The sequence below is a fragment of the Cupressus sempervirens genome, chromosome 6 (assembly GCF_028749045.1).
Source record: "Cupressus sempervirens isolate cs-2001-9-10 chromosome 6, ASM2874904v1, whole genome shotgun sequence".
Taxonomy (NCBI): Eukaryota; Viridiplantae; Streptophyta; class Pinopsida; order Cupressales; family Cupressaceae; genus Cupressus; species Cupressus sempervirens.
The window spans coordinates 562,005,022-562,029,972 of record NC_143123.1 but is presented as its reverse complement, the minus strand read 5'-3'; the positions used below and the strand labels follow the sequence as shown (position 1 = coordinate 562,029,972).

General features: G+C 33.9%; 1 pseudogene; it reads right to left on the bottom strand.

Annotated features, from left to right (window-relative positions):
- The window catches only part of LOC149553509 (U-box domain-containing protein 13-like), a 79,945-nt pseudogene that overhangs the window by 691 nt on the left and 54,303 nt on the right, over window positions 1–24,951 (bottom strand).

Here is a 24,951-nt window from a genome sequence, read left to right as displayed (position 1 = left end):
TCTTCATCTTCTAAAACAATAGGAAAATCTCTACCTCGGCAATCATAATATACATTCCTCAAGCATTTAGACAATGATAAATTGTAACATAAGTTTAAAATGCTTATAATTAATTCTTTCATAGTGATGTGTAATAGCAAAAAATATATCCAAAATGTGATTGCAAAAAAAAAAAACATTTGGACTATAGCTAATTTCCTTGAACCTTCTTTGGTATGATACTTCACAGTTGCACATTACCATTTTACTATGACTAGATGCATGCTAGTTTTATAACTGAAGAAAGATGGATAAAGAAGAAGCATTAAGCCACAAACATAGGCATCCATCATGAATTTCATGAACATAAAGATATAGAATACTAACTTTACAACTCCCTTCATTAGATAAATTAATGGTACATTGTATTTTTTGATTTCCTATCCTTTCAAATAGATTTTCAATATCATCTATCATTCTTTGAATTGATTCTTAATAGAATTACCTAAATGCATTCATGTCTACTTTTGCAGAATCCTATATAGTGTATTTGGTAATCTGCAACGAGCCCCCTTATTGTATTCAACTTACATCCTCAAACATTTCGTTTCATATACTTAGCTTGTATCTCCATTCCTATGGAATTTTCGCCTTTCTAGGAAGCTTCCTTGCATACTTATTAGTTTCATGTATCAAAAACCTTGTCAAAATATTTGTTCTTGTGTTTTTTTCCCATTTGAGAGAACAGTAACTTATAATCATTTCAAATTCAATCATAACCTTTTAAATAATATATTATTGTGCATTTGAGATGAAATTAAAGACACATACTAGATTCAAGGCCATATAAATACTCATATGTAGGTGTTCCCAAGTTGAAAGATTATCTCTTGTCCATGTTGCAGCATTTCTTTGATTGCCTATGTATCTAGCTCTAGTTAAAACAAAGGGTTATTAGTTGGGACTTACTAGTAGCATCCCTTCAAATGTGGACATTTCCATCAATGTGCTATATACCTACCATAACTAACCAAAAATAAATAAAATTTTAAAGAACCTTCTTGAGGCCTTTCCAACAAAATATTAGAATGGTTTATACAATAGTACTTTACATCAACATTACACATTACATTGTGGTAGTGAGAATGCTTCTACTATCCACCCAATTCTTTATTCCTCTATGGATCTTACTATAAGGCATGATTTTTGTCACAATTTGTATAGAATCACACCTTCCAAAGTAATTAACTCCAATAAAATGTTGAAAAAAAATTGATCAATTGTATATTATCTTTTATGTTACCCAAAATGTCATATCTTTACCAGTCAGTGTATGTCAAGCTCACTCAAGCAATAAAGACAATATCCTATGTCTATTGAGCATTCCAATGTTTTCCAAATTTAGAAGATAGTTTCTACCAAGTTCATGTGAGCATCGAAGAGAAGTTTATAGAAGTTGAGTGTTAACCAAGCTCACTTAGTTAACAAAGGAAAGTTGGATGGAGCTAGTGTTAACTAAGCTCACTTGGTTACCAAAGAAGGTCTGTAAAGATGTAGTGTTAACCAAGTTCACTTGGTTAACACAAAAAAATAATTCTAGTGTTAGTATCTACCGAGAAGGGTCTACTAACAATGGATTTTCTTGTTTTGGCATATTGAGTTTAATGGATTTGTTTGTTGGTTCTAGTCAACTGAGGGGATGAATATTAATTATTCTAAGTTGTATTCAAGCTAACTTGACAAGGTATACGATATAAGTATAAGGTCAATTTGAGGATTGAATATGTGAGAATGTGTGGAAGATAAGAATATTCTTAGAGGAAGTGAATTGGAAGTATAAGCATAATGTCCTTGTTAGGTAGAAAAGATAAATCTAAGATCTAAAATTAGAAATACATTTTCTTTAGCAATCAGGTCATATCATTTTTACTCTCTAATCATTGTAGTAGTGTATTAAATCCCTTAACAAAGTTGGCTTAATAGTTATTTGCCAAATCATCTAACAAGGTGGAATTTCTAGATTGAAGTATCTAAAGACCTCTAACAAGCCCACTCCTAACAAGTTGATTAAATCCTCTAATAGGGTTGCACCTAACTATGTATAAACTTGAATAGGGTTGGCTCCTAATAGAGCTCACTTTAGAAGAGTGAAAATGGTAACTAGTTACAATTGGTGGCTTTTCTCAAACTGGGTTTCCACCTTATATCTTGATGTCACTTGTGTTCATGTTATTTATTTTATATGTATACAACTAAGTTAATTAAGTTTAATCATAGTTAATATGTTAATATTTTCATTTTTAGTATTTGTTGAGTAGTAGTTGATATTATAGTTCTTGCCAACTTATACCATATTGTTAGTGTTAACTGAATGCCTGTGTGTTAACTAAGTAACATCAGTTTCAAAAAAATTTATGTTTTGTATTAACATCTAAGGGGTCTAGCATGTATTTTAATGGTAACTAATTCACCCCTCCCCTCTTAGTTACTCTTCTTATATTTCCAAAAATTGGTATCAAATTTTTTGGTGCTTGTAGAGAAGGTTTCAAGGACCTACGCTAAAGATCATAATGTCTTACTAAAAAGAGATTCCCAAGTAAAAACAAGATAACTTTGAGGCATGGTAGGAACTAATGAAACTACATCTATAAACCATATGTGATTCAGATCTAAAATGTTTGAATGGTTAGTATAAATATCCTACTAGAACAATGATTGTGGAGGAGATTGTTGAAAAGAAGAATCATAACATTATGATATTGGCATTGCATCAACTCTTAACTATGTTGAATTTGATGAGGTCAAATGGTGTGCTACTACTCATGAGATGTGGACCAAACTAAAAGATATCTATGGAGGTGATGATAATGTTAGAAGAGTCAAGGAAAAAAGCTTCATAGGTTAGTTTGACCAAATGAAAATGAGGGACGATGAAAATATTGCAAAATATATTGATAGAACCAGATCTAGTGTCAATAAAATCAAAGCCTCTAGAGGGAAAATTAATAATGTAACATGTTGGAAATCTGATTGAAAAGAAGATTGATCAAAGAGGGAGATTTTTGTTAAAAGAATGTTTTCAATCATTGTTTTGTCATTGATGTCAAACCTACTATTTGTACGAATGAAATTTGCTTATAAGATCCAAGTACTATCACTTAATTGATTGATGAAGAGGATTTAATCAACAAGATGTAACAAGAGCAACCAAAGGAAAAGTTGAGTTATGGTTTTGTAATGAAGTGCAAGGATCAGTTAAGACAATGGTTAAATGATGTATTGATAACATACTTGAAGAATAGAGATTGGCCACACTTAGAAACATTGGAGGTATAAGTTGCAATAAGGTTGATTGCAAAGCTTAAACTAAGTTCATCAATGGGTGTCGAGCAAACTAGTTTAAGCCAAGAAATTTTTTAGTTGGAGCCGAGAAAATGCAAAATCTAGTGTGTGCCAAGTGAACTTCAGGTGCTGAGTGAAGTTTAGGTGCTAAGTAAACTTTAAGTACCAAGTGATAGAAAATCTTAGTAGGTGCTAAGTAAACTTCAGGTGCCAAGCATCAATAAAACACAATTGATGTTGAGTAACACAATATGTGTCAAGCATCAGAATTTCAATAGTTTCGAGCTGCTACATTATTGGAAATGTTGAAGATTAACCATATCTGAGCCAAAAAAGTTGTTACCTTGAATTTTTTGAACTAGTTGGAGGATAAGGATGATGATCTGGTGGCACATAATTTTAAGTAAACCATTTTTGAGTGAATTCAAGAGGATTCTTCGTGATGTTTCTAGAAGAAATAAAATATGGGTTAGATTCAATGAATCCTACCTAATACATATGAATTGAAATTAAAAGAGGGAAGAATTGAGAAAGAAAAGAAACTCCAATACTTATATTTAAGGAGTCACGGACAAGGAAGCAAGAGTTTTTGGTGTGCCAAATTGCAAAGTGATTGAAGGGTGTCAAGGAGAAGACATCTAAGAGAAGCAAGAATAGAGCATAGAGACTCTGCTTTGACAAGTGGTTAGAAAGAGAGGATTGTACTGGTACATTGAGCATGGAGACTCAAGGAGACAAAGCTTGAAAGGAGGGCAAGCTATAAGAGTTGCAGAGACTGAAAGCCATGTGATGTTATGAGCTGAGAAGTGATCTAAAATCTACAAGATACGTTGTGAATTGTTATCAGGTCAAACCCCCTTATTGTTACTCTCTAGAAATTGTATCAGTTAGGGTAAAGGAAAATCCTATGGACTTAGGTTGGTTTAATAGCCATTAGTAAATCCTTTAATAGGGTGGCATTCCAAGTGAATGTTCTAAAGTCCTCTAACTAGGCCCACTTCTAAGGGTGGTTAAATCCTTTAACTAGGTCACATTTAACAGTGTGCTGTAGCTTTTAATAGGGCAGGCCTTTCACAGGGCATCACTTAAAAAGAGTGAGAATTGAGTAGCATGTTACTAGTGGTTTTTCCCAAATTGGGTTTCCATGTAAATCATTGTGTTATGTGTTGATCTTTTCTTGTGTTATGCTTGCATGTTGATTTATAGTAACTTGATGAATAGGAATGTCTAAGCTTAGATGAATGGGCTCACTACATTTAGTAAAAAGTTTGAATTGGACTTATGAACCTTGAATAATTGATTCACCCCCCCTTTTAGTTATTCTAAAGCATTTCTAACAATTGGTATCAGAGCCATCTGTTGATTTAGTTTCAAGGTACTAGAAGCAAGAAGATCAAGATGTCCATGAGAGAAGTTCCCAAGCTCAACAAAGATAACTTCATTGCATGCAAGCATTTGATGAAATTACACCTTGGATCAATAGGTGATTATGCAAAAACCTCAATTGGAATAGAACACGTAGACCCAGTTAGACCCCTCTCTATAGATGATTTGAACAAAAGGAAGGAGCACAACCATGCAATGCTGGAGATTGCCTCTGCACTCAGGTTATGTTGAATTTGATGACATCAAAGGATGTGCTACTGCATTCAATATGTGGAAAGCATTGTTAGATATCTATGGAGGAGATCAGAATGTTCAGAGAGCAAAAAGAGAAATCCTAAGAGGAAAGTTTGATGACATGAAAATGGAGGAAGGTGAAAATGCTACTCAATATGGATCCAGAATGAAAGAAGTGGTAAGTGCAATAAGAAGTCTAGTTGATCAATTGGAAGAAGAAAATGTCGATAGAAAATACCTGAGAACCCTACTCCCTATCTATGCTATTAGAGTTTCAGCCATCCAAGAACTAAGGTGTGTACAAGGAAACACACTAACCTTTAAAGGAATGCTAGGAAGACTTACTACAATTGAGTTATCCAACTTTGACAACTATAGACCTAAGAAACTTGAATCTGCTTTCAAGGCCAAGGTGACATCAAGGAAGAAGAGTAGAAAAGGAAAGCATGCATCCAATGATAGCAGCACAAATGAGGAAGATGTGGAACAATTGGAAGCACTACTAGCTAGAAGATTCCATAGAGGCAAAGGTAAATTCAAAGGTTATTTGGCTATCATTTTTTTTAATTATAATGAGGTAGGTCATATTGCTACAAGATGTACACAGAAGAAGAACTACAAAGAAGGAAACAAGTACACGAACAAGAGAGAAGATGATAGCAGAGATTACAAGAACAAAGGAAAAAGATGCTACATTGTTGAAGAAGATTCTGATGAGAATGATGATGAAGTAGTATATGTAGCTATGAAGGATGAATTGAATGAAGATGAAGCAATAGCACTAGTGACTTGTGTGAACAGAAATGACAAGTGGATCATAGATAGTGGGTGCTCACATCACATGATAGGAGACAAAAGTAAGTTTATTACATTTACTCAATATGAAAGAAATAGTGTTAGATTTGGTAATGATGCTCCATGTCAAATCAAAGGAAAAGGCTCAATTAAACTTAAAAAGAAAATTTCATGTGATAATGCATACTATGTTGAAGAACTAAACTACAATCTATTGAGTGTATCATAGTTAGGAAATGTAGCTTGCTAAGTAGAGTTTGGAAACAAAACTACCAAAATCTATGACACTAATGAAAATTTGATAGGAAAAGGTGAAGAAACAAGAAGTAATTTTTTTTACATAGATATGGAAGATGCAACTTGTCTTTTTGTTAGACTTGATGATGTGTGGTTATGGCATAAAAGATTGTGTCATGTTAACTTTGACAATTTGATTAGCATCAGCAAGAAGAAGAAAGTCAAAGGGTTACCAAAACTAAAGAAACCTAAAAACTAAGTATAGTTTCAAGAGAAAAACCTACACTTCCAAAGAAGTACTAGAGCTAGTCAATATAGACTTATGTGGTCCAATAGAAGTGCAAAGCTACCTAGGAGACAAATACATAATACTATTTGTAGATGACTATTCTAGGATGATGACTGCTATGTTCTTAAGGGAAAAATCTAATGCATTTCAAATCTTCAAGTGGTATTTGGCCAGAATTGAGAAGGAAATAGGAAAGAGTCTGAAATGCCTAAGGTCAAACAAAGGAAGAGAGTTTACATCAAAAGAGTTTGAGATATTCTGTAATGACAAAGGTATCAAAAGGAAAACATCAGCACCAAGAACTCCACCTCAAAATGGCATTACTAAAACAAGGAATAGGTCAATAATAGACTATACTAGAACCTTGATGATGGAGAAAAATGTTGCTCTAAAGTACTAGAGAGAAGTTGTAAGTACTACTATTTACACCTTGAATAGAATCCAAGTAAAGAAAGGTACAACTACAACACCTTTTGAACTATGGTATGGTCACTCACCTAATGTAAAAAATTTCAAAGTATTTGGTTGTAAAAATTTATATCCTTAAAGATACTAGAAATGGTAAGTTTGATACAAAAAGTGGTGAAAGCATATTCTTTGGATACTCCACTAGAAGCAAAGCATATAAGTGTTTGAATACTAACACTAACAAGATTGTGGAGAGTGCAAATGTAAATTTTGATGAGCATGCAAAAGTTGAAGTTGATGAGTCTAGGAAATAAGAAGATTATAGATCTTTTGTATACTTCTATGAAGGAATGACTATTGAAGAAAATGCTACAAATAAAGTTGGGAATCAGCAACAAATCTTAGTATCAACCGAGTCACATCTAGTGAATGTCAAGCTACATTTAGAAGCCAAGTTGCAGAGAGAAGAAAATGCACAGTCTAACTCTAAAAATAGTATACATGAAAGAGATGATGAAGTACCAAGTGAAGAAGAGAAAAATGACTCTAAAGCTAAAGGATCAAACATGGAAAGAAGGATAGAACCAAGGTTAGCTAAGTATCTAAGAAGACATCACCCTATAGAAAAAATCATTGGTGACAAGGATGCCAGACCAATGATAAGGAATAGACTAAGGAATGAATCATGCCTGCTAAGCAAGGTTCAACCTAAAATAGTGAAAGATGCACTACAAGATGATGACTAGTATAAAGCTATGGAAGAAGAAACAGACCAAATTTGGAAGAACAAAACCAAGACCCTAGTTCCTAGACTAGCAAAAAAGAATGTAATTGGTACCAAAGGGGTGTTTAGGATCAAACTTGATGAGAATGGTGAAATAACAAGAAACAAAGCTAGACTAGTTTACAAAGGCTACACACAAGAAGAAGGACTTGATTATGGGGAAACATTTTCCCATGTTGCAAGAATGGGAGGAGTAAGAACATTGCTTGCATATGCTGCTTACAAATGTTTCAAAGTCTACCAAATGGATGTGAAGTCAACTTTTCTGAATGGTATACTAGAAAAGGAAGTCTACATAGAAAAGCCAAAGGGATTTGTTGATGACAAGAACAAAGATATGGTTTGCAAACTACATAAGGCACTTTATGGTTTGAAGCAAGCACCTAGAGCATGTTATGAAAGACTACACAAATATCTTGTGAAGATAAGATTTGAGAGAAAAAATGACAACATCAACCTATATATCAAGGCTGAAAAAGGTAAAGACATTTTGATATCTAAAATCTTTGTTGATGATATAATATTTAGAGGAAAATATGTTCTATGCAAAGATTTTTCTGGTCAAATGAAACATGAGTTTGAAATGTCAATGTTTGGAGAAATCAAGTTCTTTGTTGGATTGCAAGTACATCAATTGAAGCATGGCATATTTGTGACCCAATCAAAATATATCAAGGAAATACTCTAGACATTTGGAATAGAAGACTCAAAACTAGTCAACCCACCAATGGTGACAAGACATAAGCTATCAAATAATGATAAGTCACCTGAAGTGAATTAGATAATATATAGATCAATGATTGGAAAGTTGCAAAATGTTGTACATAGTAGACTAGACATTGCATTAGTTATTGGAATAGTGGTAAGATTTTCTAAAAATCCAAGGGAAAATCATCTAATGGTAGTAAAGAGAATAATGAGGTACCTAAAAGGAACTGATGACTTTGGATTCTACTGCAAGAGGAGTGAAAATTTTGAACTAAGAGCCTACACTAATGTCGATTGGGGAGGTAATATTGATGATAGAAAAAGCACCAATGGAGGAACACTTTTTTTGGGAAGAAGATTGATGACATGGATCGGCAAAAAGTAAAGTTGTACCTCATAGTCAACAACAAAAGCTAAATATATTGCTGCTACTATCAATTGCACCAATATTGTATGGATCAAACATCTATTGCAAGGTACGAAGGAAGAAGTAAATGAGTCTATAATAATTTATTGTGATAATACAAGTGCTATCAACATATCAAAGAATCTTGTAATGCATGCCAAAACCAAGCACATTGCAATCAAGTATCACCATGTAAGAGAATTGGTGGAAGAAAAACAAGTGAAGATGGAGTATGTTAGCTCAAAGAAACAAATTGCTAACATATTCACAAAAGCACTACCTAAAGATGCTTTTGAGTGTCTTAGAGGTAGGTTAGGGGTGATTCCCCTAGCCAAGGCTACTTAAGTAAGCAAAGATAGCCTTGTATCAGAGGAATTGACCAGTGAAATATTACACATTGATGTAGAGGATACCTAATTTAGGATTATTCTTGAAGTAATTAAAGTGATAAAACTTCAAATCAATCACAATAAAGGTGATAGAGGGAGAAATTGAATGAACCTACAAATGCTACACTTGCATGATAAGATGCTAAGGTGTTAATATTTCTTTTTCATTGTTGTCAAAGAAGGAGAAATATCAGAGATTGATCAATTGATCAACAATTGAGGGAGAAGATGAAGAAGCTGATTAGAAAATATGGATAGAGAAAGAAATAGTAGAAGATGAGCAATACATACAGAGGGAGAGAATGTAAGAAGGAGATGAGATAACTGATAGTAGCAGAATTCCTTTTGGCATTCGACTTACTATTCTAACCTAGTTAGCATGTTGATAATTTGGTTGAATAGTTTTGTTTGATAGTTGATCAGTTTGGTTTGCCATCAATGCCAAAGAGGGAGATTGTTGGAAATCTGATTGAAAATAAGATTGATCAAAGAGGGAGATTATTGTTAAAAGAATATTTTCAATCATTGTTTTATCATTGATGTCAAACTTGCTATTTGTAGGAATGTTATTTGCTTATAAGATCCAAGTACTATCACTTAGTTGATTGATGAAGAGTATTTAATCGACAAGATGTAACAAGAGAACCTAAAGAAAAGGTTGAGTTATGGTTTTTTAATGAAGTGCAAGGATCAGTTAAGACAAAGGTTAAATGATGTATTGATAACATACTTGAAGATATAGAGGCTAGCCACACTTAGAAACATTAGAGGTATAAGTTGTAATAATGTTGATTGCAAAGCTTAAACTAAGTTCATCAGTGGGTGTTGAGCAAGCTAGTTTAAGATGAGCAAATTTTCAATTGGAGCTAAGAAAATGCAAAATCTAGTGTGTGCTAAGTGAACTTCAGGTGCTGAGTAAACTTCATGTGTCGAATGAAGTTCAGGTGTAGAGTAAACTTCAAGTGTTGAGTGATATAGAAGGAGCCAAGTGATATAAAATCTTAGTAGATACCAAGTAAACTTCAAGTGCCAAACATCAGTAAAACACAATTGATGCTAAGTAACATAGTGTGTGTCAAGCATCAGAATTTCAATAGTGTCAAGCTGTTGCATTATTGGAAATGTCAAAGATTTGCCAGATCTGAGCTGATAAAATTGTTACCTTGAATTTTTTGAACTATTTGGAAGATAAGGATGATGATTTGGTGGCATAAAATTTTATGTAAACCATTTTTGAGCAAATTCAAGAGGATTCTTCATGATGTTTCTAGAAGAAACAAAATATGGGTTAGATTCAATGAATCCTACCTAATCCATATGAATTGAAATTAAAGGAGGGAAGAATTGAGCAAGAAAAGAAACTCCAAGACTTCTATTTAAGGAGTCACAAACCAAGAAACATGAGCTATTGGTGTGCCAAATTGTGAAGTGGTTGAAGGGTGTCAAGGAGAAGACATCTACGAGAAGTAAGAATAGAGCATAGAGACTATGCTTTCAAAAGTGGTTAGAAAGAGATGATTGCACTGGTACATTGAGCATGGAGACTCAAGGAGAAAAAGCTTGAAAGGAGGGCAAGATATTAGAGTTGTGGAGATTGAAAGCTAGGCGATGTTATGAGCTGAGAAGTGATCTAAAATCTACAAAATAAGTTGTGAATTGTAATCAACTCAAAACCCCTTATTGTTACTCTCTAGAAATTGTATTAGTTAGGGTAAAGGAAAATCCTATACACTTAGGTTGGTTTAACAACCATTTGTAAATCCTTTAATAGGGTGGCATTCCAAGTGAATGTTCAAAAGTCCTCTAACTAGGCCCACTTCTAACAAGGTGGTTAAATCCTGTAACCAGTTCACATTTAATAGTCTGTTGTAGGCTTTAATAGGGTAGGCCTTTCATAGGGCATCACTTTAGAAGAATCAGAATTGAGTAGCATGTTACTAGTGGTTTTTCCCAAGTTGGGTTTCCATGTAAATCATTATGTTATGTGTTGATATTTTCATGTGTTATGCATACATGTTGATTTACAGTAACTTGTTGAAAAGGAATGTCTAAGCTTGGATGAATGAATTGTTGAATGGGCTCACTACACTTAGTAAAAAGTTTGAACTAGACTTATGGACCTTGAATAACTGATTCACCCCCCACCCCCCCACCCCCCTCAGTTATTCTAGAACATTTCTAACAGTAATAGTGGTAAGAAATGTACTTAGAACCCTTCTTCCTATCTATGCAGTCAAAGTGATAGTTATTTCAAAGATGAGGTGAGATCTGAATAAAAAGATAAATTGGATGCTCTAGTGGGAAGATTGATAACATTTGAGCTAGATAACTATAATAATTATGTTCCTAGTTCTAGCAATCTTGAGTCTGCATTTAAAGCTATGTTGTCACTCAAGAAGAAAGCTACAAAGTCTAAAGGAAAAAGATCTAAATTTGAAGAGGAAGATAGTTATGAAAATGATCTTGAATCCATTGAAGCACTACTTTCAAGAAGATATCCCAAAGGCAAAGGCAAGTACAAAGGTAAAATTCCTCTAATCTATTTTTCTTGTGAAGAAGTTGGTCACATTGCAGCAAGGTGTCCAAATAGAGAAGAAAAAGATGAAAAAATGAATAGAAATTATAAAGGCAAGAAGGATTTCAAAATTGAAAAGGACTACAAGGAAAAAGGTAAGAAGTATTGTTTCATAGCTAAATATTCAAATAGTAGTGATGATGATAAAATAGTCTATATTGTTGTAAAAGATGAATCTGATGAAGAAGAAGATAAAATGGCACTTATTTCTCATGTTAGCAAAAATGATACATGGATTATTGTTAGTAGTTGTCCTCATCATATGACTAGTGATAAAAAGAAGTTTGAACATATGGAACACTATAATGGTGGAAGTGTAAGATTTGGAAACAATGAACCATATTGCATAAAAGGAAAAGGTTTTATTTCTCTAATCAATGAACTTAGATGTGATAATACTTATTGGGTTGAAGGATTTAAACATAATATACTAAGTGTGGCATAGTTGAATAATATTGGATCAATTTAGAATTCAAAATGGGAAAACCAAGCTACTAGATGGAAAGAGAAATCTAGTTGGGTCCAGTAATCAAACAAAAAGTAACTTATTCTACCTAGATCTTAGTGAAAGTTCATGTTTCATTTCTCAAGTAGAAGAAAGTTGGTTATGGAATAAAAGGTTATGTCATGTGAACTTTGATAACCTAATAAAGATAAGAAAAAATTATAGAGTAAGAGGTATTCCTAGTCTAGGGAAACCTGATATGGGTATATGCAAGAATTGTCAATAGGGAAGATGGGCAGGACAAGTTTCAAGAGAAAGAACTATCATTCTGAAGAAGTCTTGGAGCTAGTTCATATAGACCTTTGTGGACCTATTCATGTTGAGAGCTATAGTAGAGATAAGAGAGCTATAGTAGAGATAAGTAATTTTTTTTTTTTTTTGATGATTATTATAGGATGATGATAATAATGTATCTTAAGATAAGTCTGAAGCTTTTCAAAAGTTCAAGTGGTATTTGGCTAGAGTTGAAAAGGAAATAGGAAAGAAGCTAAAATATTTGAGATTAGATAGAAGAGGTGAATTTATTTCTAATGAATTCAATGAATTATATACTAAAAGAGGAATCAAAAGATAAGTATCAACCCCTAGTACACCTCAGTAGAATGGTATATCAGAAAGAAGGAATAGATCAATCATGAATTCTGTAAGAACCTTGATGATAGAAAAGAATGTTGTAATCAAATACAGGAAGGAAGCAATAAGTATAGAAGTTCATACCTTGAAAAAAGTATGTAGCTAAATGAATATGGAGAAGTTTCAAGAAACAAAGCAAGGTAATTATGAAAATGTTATTCTCAAGAAGAAGGTGTTGACTATGGTGAAACTTTTGCTCATTTTGCAAGATTAGAATTTGTTAGGACTCTACTTGCTTATGCTACATATAAAGGATTTAAATTGTATAAGATGGATGTGAAATCAACATTCTTGAATGAAATTATAGAATAATAAGTTTACATAGAATAACCTAAAGGGATTTTAGATCCTACAAAAAGGATATGGTTTGATAACAACACAAAGCATTGTATGGTCTCAATCAAGCTCCTAGAGCATCATATGAAAGACTTCATAATTACTTGATGAAGATTTGTTTCCAAAGGAAAAATGATAAAAATAGCCTATAGATCAAAGAATAACTAGACAAGAATATTGTGTTGGTAGAAATCTTTGTGGATGATACATTATTTGTACCAAAAATGATGATTTGTGCAAAGCTTTTTTAGAGGAAATGACTAATGGTGCAAGAGCACCTAGTTAGGCTAAAGGGTATACCTAGGTCTTCTTTGGTGTTTTATTTCTTTTAGTGATGATAGAAATATCACTAGAGTAATAATAGGGTCAACTTGGTCATAAGGTGAAGTTAAATAGGTTTGAAGAGTCCCACAATGCAATATTGCTCCTAATTGCTCAAAAAATGTTCATTTGGCTCCATAAAGCATTTTTGGGTTTTGAGGACCAAATAGGGTAATAAAATTTTTTAGGGTCCTTATTAGGTGCTTTGGATCTTAGGATTTTTTGAAATTTTGGTAGCAAGTAGAGCAAGTTTGGGTAGAAAATTTGTAAAATTGCAAAAATTGCTCATTTCTTGCAAAGTTGTCATTGAAAACTTTTGCAACTTTTATACAAAAAGAGAAAATTATTTGTTGGAGCCCTTAAACCACATAAATCAGTTGTAAAAATAAATTTGAATCCTATATAAGGTCAAACTCAATGTTTTCAAGAGGTTGGAAGAAGGAGAAATGACATTGTACGGAATGTAATTAGCATTTTTCATTATTACAGTAGTTTCTTGTTTTGAGGGTTTTTTCATGATTTATAAGGATTAGACCAAGGGTTTTATAAGTTGGAAGTGTTAGTGGAGGTTTTCCTTCATTTTTTTTTTTAGTTTTTGGGTTGTTTTAGAGATTTTTGTGTGTTCAAATAAATTATCTCGTAAGTTAGCAAGTTGTTGTTCTGAACTAGGTAGACAGCACAAAATGGAGTCTTAGGACCATTTCCCACCATATGAAATGTATGGAATTTTTGTATTTGGAACTATATTCCTTTTAAATTATTTATAGAAAAGGAGATCCCATGGGAATCACGGAAAGCATTTTTAGTGTGATGCCCTAGGCAAGCAAACCATGTTTCGTTCGAGATCAGAAATCTAAAAAAGTGCATTTGGAATGGATTAAAAGGTTTGATTCTTCAATCCAAGAATTTTGTGAGTAATTATATGGTGAGGGATAAATCCAATCTAGAGGAGGATCCTTAGTAAGGAATTTTAGGAGTTTTAAAACCCTAACAACACCAAAATCCTTAAAACCCTCAAATTAATTCTAAAATTGTGTTTGGGTTGTATGGACAAGTTGGGGGCTTAAGAGTTACAAAATCTTCAAGTACTCTAAAAAGGGTATCCAAAAAGGTAATTCATTTTGGCAATTATTAAGGGATTTTTCAAATATCTCAGTTTTAGTGTGTTTGGAGGGCTAATTCTTGTAGCCTTTTTCCAAGCAACTAAGTACAAATTGACCTATGGATTACAATTCGAATAGGGTTTTGCACTTGTTTGGTATGTTGTATGTTGATGAGTAACCTAAGTCATTCCTAGGTATTCATTTGACCAAATGGAAAGGTTCAAGGAGAATTGGGGTTATTTGTGTGTTTGTGGAAGTTTGAGAAATCTTTTACTAACCTATTGATGTGCACTAGTTGAAAAAGTGGGATCTCTTTGATAGAATCCTTAGAGGCATAGGGTGAAAAAGAAGCCCTATTTGATTAGGTGGAATACCTAAGAAGACCTTAGAGAGCTTAGGGTTTGTGAGCAAGATTGGTTGTCACATCAGAGTGGTATCAGAGCAAGTTAAATATTTGGGAATAGTTGGTGGATGTCTATAGCTACTAGAGAGCCAGTAGGTAAAACTGACATGGTGAAAAATGTAGAACTAGCCAAGGAAGTTGATGAACAAAGGGAGAAGAATAGAATTCTTGATGAATTCCTAGAAAAGGTGAAGGTGAAACTAGATGCATTTGTTAAAGTAGCCAAGAGAAAGGAAGAAGAAAAATTTGAGAAGGGTAAAGAGGTAGAGAAGGAGGATGTACTCCCTAAACCTAACCCTATCTTGAATGAAGAGCCCTTCTTGAAGGCTATCAAAGCCCTAAGAGGAAAATATTTGGAAGGTGTACCACTTTTCAGTGGAAAGATGGACATAGATGTAGTCATGGACTGGATAGATGGCATGGAGAACCATTTTGAGTGTGAGGGGGTATCAGAGGCACAAAAGGGTAAAGTTTCTAAGTCAAGGCTTACAGGCTCAGCTCTAACATGGTGGAAATATGTACAAGATGAAATAATTAGCATGGGTAAGACTCTTATAGCTAACTAGAAGGCTATGGTCACTAAAGTGAAGGAGAATTTCCTACCTAAAGACTTTGAAATTTAGCTCCAAAAGAGAAGGCAAGGCTTCAAGAAAAAAGACCTAGATGTGACCTCTTATAGTAAAGAATTTTAGAGGTTATATCTAAGATCTAAGTAGCAATAAGATGATCCAATCAAAGTGGCAAGATATCTAGATGGCTTGAAGTGGAATATACAAGAGAAGCTTAGTTTGTTGGCACCTACCATAGTTCAAAGATGCCATCAGCTAGCTCTAAAGGTAGAGTAAAAGAACAAAAGGAAAGGAGATTCTAACTTCAAGGATAGAAGCAATGGAAAAAATCAAAGAGAGAAAAGAGGAGGCTACCAGGGTAGAGGTTGTAAGCAAAAGAATCAAGGTGAAAGAAAGTTCATAGAGCAAGCTAGTGATAACTCCTCAAGAGGTGGTTATAATAGAGGGAGATCCAACCAAGGAGGATCAAGTAGAGGGAGAGCATCAGGTAGATCCAATTCATACTTTGCAAGTATGAAATGTTACAATTGTGGTTACTTGGGTCATCTAGCCTATAGATTCCTAGAAAAGACTTCTTCCTCAAATTAGGACAAAAGAATTGCATATGTGCAAGAGGATTGTAGCAAAGAATCTGATGTAGATCACATTGAGTCTTAAAAGCTGAGAACCTAATGTTTAGGAGAGTGTTGATCAAACAACAAGCTCCTAATGAACCTTAAGGATAAAATGAAAAATCCTAGGAAGAATATGAAAAGTAGTGGTTGATTCCAGTTCTACTAATAATGTAATATAAGACGAGGCTATTACTAAGTTGAAATTGTAGAAGATACCTCATGACAAACCTTAGTATTAGATTGTGGTAACTGATCAAAAATAAATTTGGGCCCTATGTTATTGAGATTTTGGACTGACATGTAATTATTATTTATAACCTTAAAGCGGTAAAAATACTTGTATAAAAGAGCTTAGGGTTAGGTATTGTTTCATAGTGGTGATGCAAAAATTGGTTCTTGTAGTGGTATTGAGATATAAGGGATTCCAAATTGTAATCAGGTTGTAATCATTAGATCATAATAATATTAGACTTGTTTTTTGGTGGACATAGCCTAGGGATTGGGTGAACCATGTTAAATCTTGGTGTCTTGTGTCCTTTTCTATGTGATCTATTATTTTTGGATATTGGTTATATTTTCATGTAATTGTTATTATGTCTATGGTTTAATCCTATCACTTACAAGGTTACTTGGCTCAACAAGGGACAAAGAATCTTGGCAAATGAGCAAGCTTGGGTGGAATTCTTCATAGCAAGATACAAGGACAACCTATTATGTGATGTTTTGTCTATGGATGCTTGTCATCATTTTCTAGGTAGGCCTTGGCAATTTGATAGGGAAGTTTTGTATGATGGTAGGGAAAATTCCATAACTTTTAAGAAAAGAGGAAAGACATTCAAAATTTAGTCCTTATTGGAAGGGGAGGAAACATGAGAAAAAGTGCCTAGTGTGTTATTTTGTAGTGGGAAAAAGTTTGTTAAAGACCACAAGGATGAGGAATGTCAAATTTTTGTAGTAGTGTTGAATTTTGAAGCAAAGGAGAATGCAGCCAATGAACCCTTACCAATTGAAGTACAAAATTTGCTTCAAATGTAGTGAGTGACGGTACTCCAAATACTCTACCTCATAGGAGAGTTATTAGTCATCAAATTGACTTTATTCCAAGTGTTTCCTTGCCTAATATAGCAACATACAAGTTCACTCCAAATCAAAACTTAGAAGTGACAAGACAAGTCCAAGAATGGATGGATCAAAGCTTGATACAAAAGAACATAAGCCTATGTGTAGTTCTTGTTGTGTTGGAATCTAAAAAAGGAGGGAAATGGAGATTATGTATAGATTCAAGAGCCATCAATAGGATTACAATCAGGTATAGGTTTCCCATACCTAGGATTGAAAACCTTATGGATTGTCTTGGAGGCAATAAATACGTCACTAAGCTAGATTTGAAGAGTAGCTGTGACCAAATAAGGATAAAGGAGGGAGATGAATGGAAAACAACATTTAAGACTATTGATGACCTTCATGAATGGCTTTTAATGCCATTTAGTCTTTCCAATGCACCTAGCACATTCATGAGGCTCATGAATGAAATGCTCAAGGATTTCATAGACAAATTTGTAGTGGTGTATCTAGATGATATATGTATCTTCAAAAATACTAGAGAAGAGCATATCAAGCATGTTAAGGTAGTTTTGAATAGGCTTCATGAGGAGAAGCTAGCCATAAATCTTGAGAAGGGTGACTTCTTCAAGGGGGAACTTGTGTGCCTAGGATTTTTGGTGTCTCAAGGCACATTAAAGATGGACAAGGAGAAGGTTGTTGCTATACTAGATTGGCCAACCTACCACATCTACTAAGGTAAGAATTTTTCATGGTTTGTCTCAATTCTATAGGAATTTCATTAGTAATTTCAGTGGTATTTGTGCACCTTTGTTCGATACCATAAAGGGTGGAGTCAAGTCTAAGTTTAAGTGGGCTTTAGAAGCTGAAAAGTTATTTAAAATGTTGAAGAAACAAGTAGCTACTCAACCTATCCTATGATTGCCTAGTTTTGAGAAATTGTTCACCTTAGAATTTGATGCAAGTGGCTTAGTAGTAGGTTGTGTTTTGAGTCAAGAAGGTAGACTGGTGGCTTTTTATAGTGAGAAGCTTAATGAGGCCAAGAAGAAGTATGCATCCTATGACTTAGAGTTTTATGCATTAGTTCAATGTCTTAGGAAATGGAGACATTATTTGTTTCCCAAAGAATTTTTTGTGTTTATAGATAATCAAGCTCTTAGCTACATCAACACTCAAGAGAAGTTGAGCAATAGACACTTGAAGTGAATGGATTATTTGTAGGCCTTTACCTTCACAATCAAGCATAAGAAGGGATAGTTGAACAAAGTGATAGATGCACTAAGTAGGAGGATAATGACAATCCAAGAGATTCAGCTCCAAAGCATTGGAAGAAAGATTTTTCAAAATCTCTACAAAGAAGATGAGGAATTTTCTAAAGCCTAGAAGGTATGCATGGATTTTGAGAATCATTTTCATAAAAAAATTTAAAATATACCTTGCAAAATTGCTTGTTATTCAAAGGTAATCAGTTGTGTGTACTAGGGAGTTCCATGAGAGAGAATCTAATATAGGAGAAGCATAATGGTAGCATAAGTGGTCATTTTTATATCAGCAAAACTTTAGAACTAGTGAAAAGGTTCTACTATTGGCCAAAACTAACAAGGGATGTAACCAAGTATGTGGAGTAGTGCATGGTGTGCATGAAAGGAAAAGGAGGAATCAGCAATGTAGGTTTATATTAGCCTTTAACAATTCTAAATAAGCCATGGGATTGTGTAAGTATGGACTTTTTTGTAGGTTTACCAAAAATGAAGCAAGGGTATGATAGCATTTATGTTGTTGTTGATAGATTCAACAAAATGGGGCATTTCATTCCATGTAGGACAATTAATGATGCTAGTCACATTGCCCACTTATTTTTCAAGGAGGTTGTATGGATTGATAGACTCCCATTAAGAATTGTACCAAATAGGGATGTTAAATTTATTAGCCATTTTTGGAAAACCTTGTGGAAAAAACTTGATACAAACATGTCATTTGGTTCATCTTACCATCCCCAAACTAATGGTCAAACTAAAGAAGTTAATAGGACCTTAGGAAACCTTCTAAGGTGCCTAACTAAGGAATATGGTCAAAGTTGGGATCTTATCATTTCACAAGTATAGTTTTCCTATAATGATAGTAAGAATAGGACCACTAGAAAGAGTCCTTTTGAGATAGTTTATGGAATGCATCCAAGGGCTATATGTAAACTAAGATATCTTGGTGATATCGATTATAGAAGTGGAAAAGCTAAAGACTATTCAAACTATGAAGGAGATTCAAGAGAAAGTTAAAAAGACCATTCAAGATAACACTTAAAAACTCAAGGCCAAAGTAGATGAAAAGAGGACAAGCATTTAGTTTGCTATTGGTAACTATGTAATGATCCATTTGAATAAAGCAAGGCTTCAAAAAGGTGTTCCCACCAAGCTACAAATGAAGAGGGTAGGGCCTTGATAAATCTCGACAAAGTATGGAGAAAATGCCTATAAAATCTTGACATATCACCTATTTTCAATGTGCAAGACTTGGTGGCATAGAAAGTTACCTTACCTCATATCAGTTTAGATGTTCATGCTGACCTTGAACCTTCTACAGCACCTAATATCAGTAAGTTGGAAGCAAAGAAAGTGTTAGACATAGGGGTGAACATGTCTACAAGGCATAAGGTGTATAAGGAACATCTCATTCAATGGAAGGGCAAGCCAACGTCAAAGGCTACTTGGGTTGCTGAAATTGATTTTAAGTTTGGAATACCCATAGACATGTTGCCATCAGGTGGGACTTAGTTTTTTTTATGGGGGAGTATGGTGCAGGAGCACCTAGGTAGGCTAAAGGGTAGACCTAGGGCTTCTTTGGTGTTTTTGGCTTGTAGTGATGCTATCCAAACCAATAGAGTAATAATAGTGTCAGCTTGGCCATAAGGTGAAGTTAAATAGATTTGAAGAGTCCCACAATGCAATATTGTTATTAATTGCTCAAAAAGTACTTGTTTGGCTCTATAGAGAATTTTTGGGTTTTGAGGGCCAAATAGGGTAATAAAGTGTTTTACGGTCCTTATTACATGTTCAAGATCCCTATTAGGATTTTTGTAAAGTTTGGTAATAAGTAGAGGAAGTTTGGGTAGAAAATTTGCAAAATTAAAAAAATTGTTTATTTCTTACAAAGTTGTCATTGACAACTTTTGTAACTTTTATGTAAAAAGAGAAACTTCATTCTAGGATCCCATAAACCACTTAAAGAAGTTGTAAATGTACATTCCAATCCTATATAAGGTAAAAATCAACTTTTTCAAGAGGTTGGAAGAAGGAAAAATGACATTGTACGGATTGTAATTAGCATTTTTCATTATTACAGTAGTTTCTTGTTTTGAGTATTTTTTCATGCTTTGTACAAATTAGACTTAGATTTTTCTAAGTTGGAAGTGTTATTGGATGTTTTCCTTCATTTATTTTTCTATTTTTTGGGTTTTTTGAGAGAGTTTTGTGTGTTCAAATAAATTATATTCTAAGTTAGCAGGTTGCTGTTCTAAACTAGGCAACCGGCACAAAATGGAGTCTTAGGGTCATTTCACACTGCATGAAATGTATGGCCTCTTGGGGATTGGAACTATAATAATTAAACATTATGTAAAGAAAAGTAGAGCCTATGGGAATCATGACAATAATTTTTAGTGTGATGCCCTAGGTGAGCAAACCATGTTTGGTTAGGGATCACAAATTTGAAAAAGAGCATTTGCAATGGATTGAAAGGTTGGATAATTCTATCCAAGAACATGGTGAGTAATTAGATGTTGAGGGATAACTTAATTCAGAGGAGTCTTGGTAAGGAATTTTAGGAGGTTTGAAACCCGAACAACACCAAAATCCTTGAAACCCTCAAATTAAGCCTGAAATTGTGCTTGGGTTGTATGGACAATTTGGGGGCTTAAGAGTTACAAAATATTCAAGTAGTTTGAAAATGGTATCTAGAAAGGTTATTTTTTTTGGTTTTGCTAAGGTTTTTTCCAAAATATCTCAGTTTTAGTGTGTTTGGAGGGCTAATTCTTGTAGCCTTTTTTACAAGCAACTGAGTACAAATTGACCTATGGATTGCAATTTGAATAGGGTTTTGCACTTGTTTTGGGTGTAGTACGTTGATGAGTAACCTAATTCATTCCTAGGTATTCATTTGACCAAATGGAAAGGTCCAAGGAGAATTGGGGTCATTTGTGTGTTTGTGGAAGTTTGGGCAATCTTGTATTAACCTGTTGATGTGCACTAGCTAAAGAAGTGGAATCTCTTTGATCGAATCATTAGAGGCATAGGGTGTGAAAGAATCCCTATTTGATTAGGTGGAAGACATAAGAGGGCCCTAGGTATTTTAGGGATTTTGAGAAAGATTGTTTTTCACATCAAGTAAGGGATTTGAGATGTCAATGTTTGGAAAAATCAAACTCTTTGTTGGCTTGCAAATTCAATAGAAGAAAGATGGCATCTACATTAATCGATCTAAGTATATCAAGGAGATACTAAAGAAGTTTGGAATGGAAGATTCAAGACCAATTAGAACACCTATGTCTATTGGACATAAACTTTCCAAAAATGATTATTCCAAGGAGGTAGGTCAAACCACTTATAGATCAGTGATTGGAAAACTTCAGTATGTTGTACATACTAGGCTTGATATTGCTCTTGGAATTGGTATGGTGGAAAGATTTTTAGCTAATCCTAAAGAAAAAAATATGATGACAATAAAGAAATCATGATGTATTTGAAGGGTACTAAAGACTATGGATTGTGGTATAAGAAAGGAGGCAATTTGGATTTGAAAGTCTTCACTAATGTAGATTGGGTAGGATGTGTTGATTATAGAAAGAGCACCAATGGTAGAGAATTCTTTCTTGGTAAGAGACTTGTGTCTTGGACAAGTAAAAAGAAAAATTGCATTTCTCAATCTATAGCAAAAGAAAAGTATGTTGCAACAGTAGTTAATTGTTACAATGTTGTTTGGTTCAAGAAACTATTGGTAGGTATGAAGATAGAAATGAAGGATTTATTTATTATCTTCTGTGATAACATAAGTGCAATTAATATATCAAAGAATCCTATGATGCATACCAAGACCAAGCACATTGCAATAAAATATTATTTTCTAAGAGAATCAGTGCAAGACAAAGAGGTTAGATTGGAATATGTGAATAGAAAAGAACAAGTTGCCGACATATTCACCAAGCCATTACCTAAGGATGCATTCTTGGATCTAAGAGGTAAGTTAGGGGTTATTCTTGTATCTAAAGCTCACTAAATAGGATTTAGTGATGTATCAACCAGATCATGTTAAAGATCAATCAAGTTGATGTAGTAATGAAAGGGAAGATTGCATATGAATCTATACATAGGGTACATTGATATTCATTGAATATTATCTTTGGTAAAAGTTTCAAAGAGGGAGAAGTTGGTTGTCATATCACATAATTTTTTTTTGAAGATGTCAAAGAGGAAGAACTTGGCATTATATCAAAGAGAAGAGTTTTCAATCAGAAGATGTTGAAGATAGAAGAGTTTGCTGATAGAGGGATAAACTAAAGTTAGAGGGAGTTCACACTAGTAGAGGGAGTTCTCATGGATGAGAATCATAATGAAACTAAGGATATTTTTCTTACTTTTTTTTACTCTAAAATTTCAATGTATATTGCCATGTTGTGTTGCCATCAATGCCAAGAGGGAGATTGTAGAAAATAATTGATCAATTGTATATTGTCTTTGATGTTACACAAAATGTCATATCTTTTTCATTCAGTGTATGTCAAGCTCACTCAAGAAATAAAGATAGCATCCTATTCCTTTCAAGCATTCCAATGTTTTCCAAGTTTAGAAGATAGTGTCTACTGAGTTCGCTAGACCATTGAAGAGAAGTTCACAGGAGTTTAGTGTTAACGAAGCTCACTCAGTTAACAAATGAAAGTTGGATGGAACCAATGTTAACCAATCTCACTCAATTACCAAAGGAAGTTTGTGAAGGTGTAATGTTAACCGAGCTCACTTGGTTAACACAAGAAAATCATTCTAGTTTTAATATCTATCAAGCAGGGTTGCCCAACAAAATATTTTCTTATTTTAGCATATTGAGTTTAATGGATTTGTTTGTTGATTCTATCTGATTGAGAAGATGAATATTAATTATTCTAAGTTTTATTCAAGCTAACTTGAAAATGTATATGATATAAGTATAAGGTTAAATTAAGGATTGAATGTGTGAGAATGTGTGGAAGATAAGAATATGCTTAGGGAAGTAAATTGGAAGGATAAGCAGAATATCCTTATTAGGTAGAAATGATTAATCTAATTAGGAAGGATCAAGTATTCAAGCTAGAATTGAAATCTGAAATCAATAATACAATTGCATCAGCAATCATGCCATATCATTTTTACTCTCTAACCATTGTAGTAGTGTATCAAATCTCTTAACAGAGTTCTCTTAACACCTATTTTCCAAATCCTCTAACAAGGTGGAATTTCTAAATTAAAGTGTCTAAAGACCTCTAAAAAGGCCACTCCAAATAGCATGATTAAATCCTCTAATAGGATCACACTTAATAGTTTTTTTTTTAACCTTTAATAGGGTTGGCTCCTAATAGGGCTCACTTCAGAAGAGTGAAAAATAGTAACTATCTGCAATTGGTGGTTTTTCCCAAATTGGGTTTCTATTTTAAATCTTTGTGTCACTTTTGTTCATGCTATTTCTTTTATATGTATACAACTAAGTTAATTAAGGTTAATCATAGTTAATATCTTAAGATATGCATGTTAATTATTTTCTAAGTAACAACTTGACGCAGGCAAGGGATGAATAACTAGGGCCAAAGGCTCACCCAGCTATCCAAACCATCCTGCAAGAGTTAACACATTGGAAGAAAACACAAGTGAATATAAACCAAAGGAGGAAAAGAGGAAAAAAATAATTTTATTGATTCATCAAAATATTTTCATACATGCCCAGTTGTGAGGCCTTTTGGGTTATGGCCAATTACAATACATTCACATTCAAAGATCCAACAATAAATTCATACTTTCAGTTCTGCTCCCTCAAAACTTTTTTTCTTCTTTTGTTCTCCAAAACTTACTTAGCTCTAAGCCTAAACTCTCTATTTATACTTGCCAAAATGGCTTATAGAACATTCTATAACATTACATAAGAGGAGGGCCGACCCAACAATGGTCTGGACTCATCCTAAGAAAATATCTTAAATTAAATATCGCAAATGAAATAATTCCTGCAAGTTGGCTCATAGAAATCACATCCAAATACTGGCACTCGGCATACACTGGGTAACTCGGCATCTGAAGGAATGCTACAGTAACTCAGCACCTAAAGAGTGCTACAGTAACTCAACACCTAAAGAGTGTGATAGGAACTCGGCACCTGAAGAGTGCTATAGTAACTTGTAACCTGAAGAGTGCGACAAGAACTCAGCACCTGAAGTGTGCGACAAGAGCTTAGCACCTGAAGAGTGTGACAGGAGCTCGGCACCTGAACTCAGCACCAACTGCAAAAGAAGCAAGAAAAAGAGTAGGATAACAAGTCAACCTAGGATGCTCCTGCATCAGACAAGTAGGGTTGGAATAAATGATTCTCTTGAATCATTGAGATGTCCCAACCTGAGCTAAATCCAACTCAATTTGAGAAATCCATAAAGAATCTTCAATAGGTCTGTTCTTCCACTTCACCAAATATTCATAGTAATCATTTCCTCTTGTACTCTTGCCAACTCTCTGATCCAATATCTGTTCAACTTCCTTAATCTATTTTTTAGGATAATCATCTAGTATAACAACTTCATCCTCTGACTCATGATACTTATACAAATCAGCAATTTTAAATATAGGAGATATATCCATGTCATCAGGTA